This window comes from Oncorhynchus keta, unplaced genomic scaffold, assembly GCF_023373465.1.
Source record: "Oncorhynchus keta strain PuntledgeMale-10-30-2019 unplaced genomic scaffold, Oket_V2 Un_scaffold_1044_pilon_pilon, whole genome shotgun sequence".
Taxonomy (NCBI): Eukaryota; Metazoa; Chordata; class Actinopteri; order Salmoniformes; family Salmonidae; genus Oncorhynchus; species Oncorhynchus keta.
The window spans coordinates 47501-54146 of NW_026290755.1; the positions used below are offsets into that span (position 1 = coordinate 47501).

Genomic DNA, 6646 nt, shown 5'->3' on the forward strand with positions numbered 1-6646 from the left:
TGGCTAGCCAGGTTTAGCTAGCCTAGCGTCCCGTTGGCTAGCCAGGTTTAGCTAGCCTAGCGTCCCGTAGGGCTAGCCAGGTTTAGCTAGCCTAGCGTCCCGTTGGCTAGAGGCTGTGTGTACATTACATTCATAGGGCCAGTGAATAGAATGCATATTTTGTTTTTATATCAGAGTGTTAAATCCGTGTAATATGTAATAAACAACTTTACCAAATGAGTGTAATCTGTGAGTGGTGTTTGTTATTCCTAAAAGGAGATTGGTGGTGGTACGATTTAGAGGTAATAAACGTTGTCTGGAACAGAACAGGAAAAATATAATACTTTGTGAACTTTTTCGTAAGCATGTCAAGATCCACAAGGAAATATGACTTTATAACTTTATGATTTATTAAAATAATGGATCTGAACACAATCATGTCATCATTCCATCAGCGCCGGGGTGGAGGGGTGGAGGGGTGGGGTGGGGGGTGGAGGGGGTGGAGGGGTGGAGGGGTGGAGGGGTGGAGGGGGGGTGGAGGGGTGGAGGGGTGGAGGGGTGGGGTGTGGAGGGGTGGAGGGGTGGGGTGGGGGGTGGGGGGTGGGGGGTGGGGGGTGGGGTGGAGGGGTGGGGGGTGGAGGGGTGGGGGTGGAGGGGTGGAGGGGTGGGGGTGGAGGGGTGGGGGGTGGAGGGGTGGAGGGGTGGGGTGTGGGGGGTGGAGGGGTGGGGGGGTGGGGGTGGAGGGGTGGAGGTGTGGGCGGTGGAACACCAGGCATGTGGAGACGAAAAATAAAGTTATTTCAGGCTCTGCGTCAATCATGACTCATGTATCCTTCTATTATCCTTGTTTTCATATGGCGGTGTAATTAAATGAACTTAACGTCGTATATCTGAGAAATAAAGCATGTTGGACGTTATTTTATATGCAATCGCACAACAGGATTTATTGTTCATAAAATCCTGCTGATTGCCCATGTAAAGGGTACAGTAAACTCATGCTGATTGCCCATGTAAAGGGTACAGTAAACTCATGCTGATTGCCCATGTAAAGGGTATAGTAAACTCATGCTGATTGCCCATGTAAAGGGTATAGTAAACTCATGCTGATTGCCCATGTAAAGGGTATAGTAAACTCATGCTGATTGCCCATGTAAAGGGTATAGTAAACTCATGCTGATTGCCCATGTAAAGGGTACAGTAAACTCATACTGATTGCCTATGTAACGGACATGACTGTATCTATGTGTGATTATATAGCCACATTTGTAAGTCATGACTGAAGGTTCTGTGTCTACAACAAACAAACAAGTTAATGATCAAACCGAGACTCAAGGCCACGTTAAGACGATGTAAAGCATTACAACCTACAGTTGAAGTCAGGAGTTTACATACACCTGAGCCAAATACATTTTAAACTCAGATTTCTGACATTTAATCATTGTAAAAAAAAAACCTGTCTTAGGTAAGTTAGGATCACCACTTTATTTTAAGAATGTGAAATGTCAGAATAATAGTAGAGAGAATGATTTATTTCAGCTTTTATTTCTTTCATCACATTCCCAGTGGGTAAGAAGTTTACATACACTCAATTAGTATTTGGTAGCATTGCCTTTAAATGGTTTAACTTGGGACAAACGTTTCGGGTAGCCTTCCACAAGCTTCCCACAATAAGCTGGGTGAATTTTGGCCCATTCCTCCTGACAGAGCTGGTGTAACTGAGTCAGGTTTGTAGGCCACCTTGCTCACACATGATTTTTCAGTTCTGCCCACAAATGTTCTATAGGATTGAGGTCAGGGCTTTGTGATGGCCACTCCAATATCGTGACTTTGTTGTCCTTAAGCCATTTTGCCACAACTCTGGAAGTATGCTTGGGGTCATTGTCCATTTGGAAGACCCATTTGCGACCAAGCTTTAACTTCCTGACTGATGTCTTGAGATGTTGCTTCAATATATATATATATATATATATATATAATTTTCTTTCCTCATGGTGCAATCTATTTTGTGAAGTGCACCAGTCCCCCCCGTAGCAAAGCACCCCGACAACATGATGCTGCCACCCCCGTGCTTCACGGTTGGGATGGTGTTCTTCGGCTTGCAAGCCTCCCCCTTTTTCCTCCAAACATAACTATGTTCATTATGGCCAAACAGTTATATTTTTGTTCCATCAGACCAGAGGACATTTCTCCAAAATGTACAATCTTTTTCCCCTTGTGCAGTTGCAAACTGTAGTCTGGCTTTTCATGGCGGTTTTGGAGCAGTGGCTTCTTCCTTGCTGAGCGGCCTTTCAGGTTATGTCGATATAGGACTCGTTTTACTGTGGATATAGATACTTTTGTACCTGTTTCCTCCAGCATCTTCACAAGGTCCTTTGCTGTTGTTCTGGGATTGATTTGCACTTTTCGCACCAAAGTATGTTCATCTCTAGGAGACAGAATGCGTCTCCTGCCTGAGCAGTATGATGGCTGTGTGGTCCCATGGTGTTTATACTTGCGTACTATTGTTTGTACAGATGAACGTGGTACCTTCAGGCGTTTGGAAATTGCTCCCAAGGATGAACCAGACTTGTGGAGGTCTACAATTTATTTTTCTGAGGTCGTGGCTGATTTGTTTTGATTTTCCCATGATGTCAAGCAAAGAGTCATTGAGTTTGAAGGTAGGCCTTGAAATACATCCACAGGTACACCTCCAATTGACTCAAATTATGTCAATTAGCATATCAGAAGCTTCTAAAGACATGACATCATTTTCTGGAATTTCCAAGCTGTTTAAAGGCACAGTCAACTTAGTGTTTGTAAACTTCTGACCCACTGGAATTGTGTTACAGAGAATTATAAGTAAAATAATCTCTCTGTCAACAATTGTTGGAAAAATTACTTGCCATGCACAGAGTAGATGTTCTAACCAACTTGCCAAAACTATAGTTTGTTAACAAGAAATTGGTGGAGTGGTTGAAAAACGAGTTTTAATGACTCCAACCTAAGTGTATGTTAACTACCGATTTCAACTGTATCTCTCTATCTCTCTAATTCTCTCTATATACATCTCTCTCTCTTCCTTATATTCAATTAAATATGACCACGAACACACACACACACACACACACACAGACAGGCATTAATCCACTTATACTAATGAGTCAAACCAGCCCTTTATTCTGACTTTAATAAAACACATGAGTTGGTGGAAAACCTTCCAGTCACAGTTCCTCTGTATACCTTTCCACACAACGACCTTCATTTTAACACGCTTATCTCAGATTTCAGTCAGACCAAATAGCACCATTTATTTGCTCATGTCCCGCGCTGTATATACACATTATACTGTATATACACATTATACTGTATATTGTCCTACTTGTGAAAGTTGTATAATGGATCCATCACAGCCGTGCCTGATTAACCTAGTTGTTCCATACCTAGTGAGAATGCCTGCGTCCCAAACTGAACCCTATTCCCAACATGGTGCACTACTTTGACCAGTGCCCTATGGGCTCTAGTGCACTGTATAGAGAATAGGGTGCCATTTGGGACTAATATCTGTCCCATGTGTGTAGACCCCGTGATGCATGGCTCTGCCCGGCCAGACTCTCCGTGGTTCCACACTACCAACAGGTTGTTTACACAGTGTGCCGTCTATTGTATGATGGCTTTATTTTCTTTACTAATTAAAATGTCCGCCCTGAGAGGACAGAATACCTTTGGGACTGGTCATGGCCCGTTTAAACACGGCCGAGAAAGAGATGAGACAGACTGTGAAGAAGAGGAGAGAGACAGAGTGATGGGTCAGAGAGCTGGAGAGAGAGAGTGATGGGTCACAGAGCTGGAGAGACAGAGTGATGGGTCAGAGAGCTGGAGAGACAGAGTGATGGGTCAAAGAGCTGGAGAGAGAGAGTGATGGGTCAGAGAGCTGGAGAGAGAGAGTGATGGGTCAGAGAGCTGGAGAGAGAGAGTGATGGGTCAGAGAGCTGGATAGAGAGAGTGATGGGTCAGAGAGTTGGAGAGACAGAGACAGAGTGATGGGTCAGAGAGCTGGAGAGAGAGACAGAGTGATGGGTCAGAGAGCTGGAGAGACAGAGAGAGTGATGGGTCAGAGAGCTGGAGAGAGAGAGAGAGACAGAGTGATGGGTCAGAGAGCTGGAGAGAGAGAGAGAGAGAGAGACAGAGTGATGGGTCAGAGAGCTGAGAGAGAGAGAGAGAGAGACAGAGTGATGGGTCAGAGAGCTGGAGAGAGAGACAGAGTGATGGGTCAGAGAGCTGGAGAGAGAGAGACAGAGTGATGGGTCAGAGAGCTGGAGAGAGAGAGAGAGACAGAGTGATGGGTCAGAGAGCTGAGAGAGAGAGACAGAGTGATGGGTCAGAGAGCTGGAGAGACAGAGAGAGTGATGGGTCAGAGAGCTGGAGAGAGAGAGACAGAGTGATGGGTCAGAGAGCTGGAGAGAGAGACAGAGTGGTGGGTCAGAGAGCTGGAGAGAGAGACAGAGTGATGGGTCAGAGAGCTGGAGAGAGAGAGAGACAGAGTGATGGGTCAGAGATCTGGAGAGAGAGACAGAGTGATGGGTCAGAGAGCTGGAGAGAGAGAGACAGAGTGATGGGTCAGAGAGCTGGAGAGAGAGAGACAGAGTGATGGGTCAGAGAGCTAGAGAGAGAGAGACAGAGTGATGGGTCAGAGAGCTGGAGAGAGAGAGAGAGACAGAGTGATTGGTCAGATAGCTGGAGAGAGAGACAGAGTGGTGGGTCAGAGAGCTGGAGAGAGAGACAGAGTGATGGGTCAGAGAGCTGGAGAGAGAGAGAGACAGAGTGATGGGTCAGAGATCTGGAGAGAGAGACAGAGTGATGGGTCAGAGAGCTGAGAGAGAGAGAGAGAGAGACAGAGTGATGGGTCAGAGAGCTAGAGAGAGAGAGACAGAGTGATGGGTCAGAGAGCTGGAGAGAGAGAGAGAGAGACAGAGTGATGGGTCAGAGAGCCGGAGAGAGAGAGACAGAGTGATGGGTCAGAGAGCTGGAGAGAGAAAGAGACAGAGTGATGGGTCAGAGAGCTGGAGAGAAAGAGACAGAGAGGGTGAAAGAGGGAGAGATGACGATGTTTAGGATGTGTTGCTACATCAACCACGATTAAGGGTATTAACTTGGCCATTTGTTATAAGAAAAGCGATCATTTGGACACACCAGTCATTAATCCAACATTGTATTTAGACTTCCCAGATGATGTCATAGAGAGTGTTTTGTCATTCTTACGACCTCCCTGATCTTCACTGTCACTGTAACACACTTGCTGTGTTTTTATTGAGTTCACGTTTCTCATTTTGCAGCCATTAATCCACTAACGTTTCATCTGGGTTAAGAAGTAACACCTCTTCCAAGATGGAGACATCATGTGGTGAGTCGATAGGTTCCAGGTCTCTCTCTCTCTCTCTCTCTGTCTGTCTGTCTGTCTGTCTGTCTGTCTGTCTGTCTGTCTGTCTGTCTGTCTGTCTGTCTGTCTGTCTGTCTGTCTGTCTGTCTGTCTGCCTGTCTCTGTCTCTCTCTGTCTGTCTCTCTCTCTCTCTGTGTCTCTCTCTCTGTCTCTCTCTCTCTCTCTCTCTCTCTCTCTCTCTGTCTCTCTCTCTCTCTCTCTCTCTCTCCTCTCTCTCTCTCTCTCTCTCTCTCTCTCTCTCTCTCTCTCTCTCAGAAGGAATCCATATCTCTCTCTCTCTCGCTCTCTCTCTCTCTCTCTCAGCCTCTCTCTCTCTCTCTCTCTCTCTCTCTCTCTCTCTCTCTCTCTCTCTCTCTCTCTCTCTCTCTCTCTCTCTCTCGCTCTCTCGCTCTCTCGCTCTCTCAATTCAAGTCAAGGGGCTTTATTGACAGGGGAAACATATGTTAACATTGCCAAAGCAAGTGAGGTAGATAATATATAAAAGTGAAATAAACAATAAAAAATGTACAGTAAACATTTAACATACAGAAGTTTCAAAACTATAAAGACATTATATTATGTCTATATACAGTGTTGTAACGATGTACAAATGGTTAAAGTACAAAAGGGAACATAATATATATATCAGCTTGATCCAGTTTAGAAGGCTTTTCTAGCCTTTATTGTTTCTACACCCAGAGATTTATATAACGTTAATGCTTCAGTTTTAAATAATGGTCATTGTAATCATAAGGTAGAGTATTGATCATTACTCTGGAACAGCTGTGTGTTGCTTTTAAACTCTACCATCTGTTCACTCGCTGGTCTGCATTCCTCCTCATGGAAATGTCCTCGCAGAAAGAGAATACACACTGAACAGGACAGGAAGGAATCCATATCTCAGCCTTGTCACTCCGTCCAGAACACTCCTCCTATTCATAAGGAATCCATATCTCAGCCTTGTCACTCCGTCCAGAACACTCCTCCTATTCAGAAGGAATCCATATCTCAGCCTTGTCACTCCGTCCAGAATACTCCTCCTATTCAGAAGGAATCCATATCTCAGCCTTGTCACTCTGTCCAGAACACTCCTCCTATTCAGAAGGAATCCATATCTCAGCCTTGTCACTCCGTCCAGAACACTCCTCCTATTCATAAGGAATCCATATCTCAGCCTTGTCACTTGTTGTCCGTCCAGAACACTCCTCCTATTCAGAAGGAATCTCAGCCCATCCGTCCAGAACACTCCTCCTATTCAGCCTTGTCACTCCG

At 45.3% G+C, this 6646-nt stretch overlaps 1 long non-coding RNA gene across 1 annotated transcript in view; it reads left to right on the top strand.

Moving 5' to 3' along the window:
- LOC127927268 (uncharacterized) overlaps positions 1-220 on the top strand; it is a 1144-nt gene extending 924 nt beyond the window's left edge. The window contains exons 1-2 of the long non-coding RNA XR_008126729.1: positions 1-45; positions 81-220. The exon at positions 1-45 is cut by the window's left edge and continues 924 nt beyond it. This is a non-coding gene — a long non-coding RNA (uncharacterized LOC127927268). The remainder of the gene's footprint in view (positions 46-80) is intronic.
- Positions 221-6646: the final 6426 nt, after the last annotated feature.